We start from the raw sequence: 759 nt of genomic DNA, 5'->3' as shown, positions 1-759 counted from the left end.
GATACTCCATTATGGATAAATATTATTCCCGGTAGAAGATTATCCATACCTGGTACAATAAGCTTATCCTTTCGGTCTCCGTTATGGATAAACATTACCCCCAGCTGAAGATTATTTATATATGGTACAGTAGCAGCTTACACAGCAGCTTGCAGTAGCAGCTTACACAACAACTTGCTTTCTTCTATAAATAGAGGAGATTTCAGTTTATTATGTACATGAATTTGAAGTTGAATAATAAATCTCTCTCTCTCTACTTGTTTTCGGTTTCTTTACTTTAAAGTCTTTATTTTATAATACATTATCAGCACGAGACTCTGCCATTTTTGCACTTACTTCGAATTTAATTTCTATTTCAGTGTTCATCTCCGATGTAAGGCGACACTCTTACATCCGTGGTTAGATCTTGTTCATTCCGAGCATCATAAGGCAGATTATACCCTTGAGGTGGTGAGCTTTTCTTCTTGGCGGTAGAGATATGGATGTCACTTACGTCTGGAGTGGCCAAATTTATGTAAAGTAACTTGAGTCTTTTGCTTATATTTTGTTTAATATCTTTATCATCGCTTGCTTGGTTATATGCTACGTATACAGTACCTATTTTGGTATTTATTTTCGTCATCCTAATTATCTTAATAAAGGATTATAAAGTGGGTAACATTGTTAGATCCACTTAAACTCCAGCAGAGTTTGCAAGAAATATATAACCACCAGAAGTGGTTATATTTTGTATATCTCATTGTAACTAAATTTTGTTAA

The sequence above is a fragment of the Nicotiana attenuata genome, unplaced genomic scaffold (assembly GCF_001879085.1).
Source record: "Nicotiana attenuata strain UT unplaced genomic scaffold, NIATTr2, whole genome shotgun sequence".
Taxonomy (NCBI): domain Eukaryota; kingdom Viridiplantae; phylum Streptophyta; class Magnoliopsida; order Solanales; family Solanaceae; genus Nicotiana; species Nicotiana attenuata.
This window is presented reverse-complemented; position numbering follows the sequence as displayed.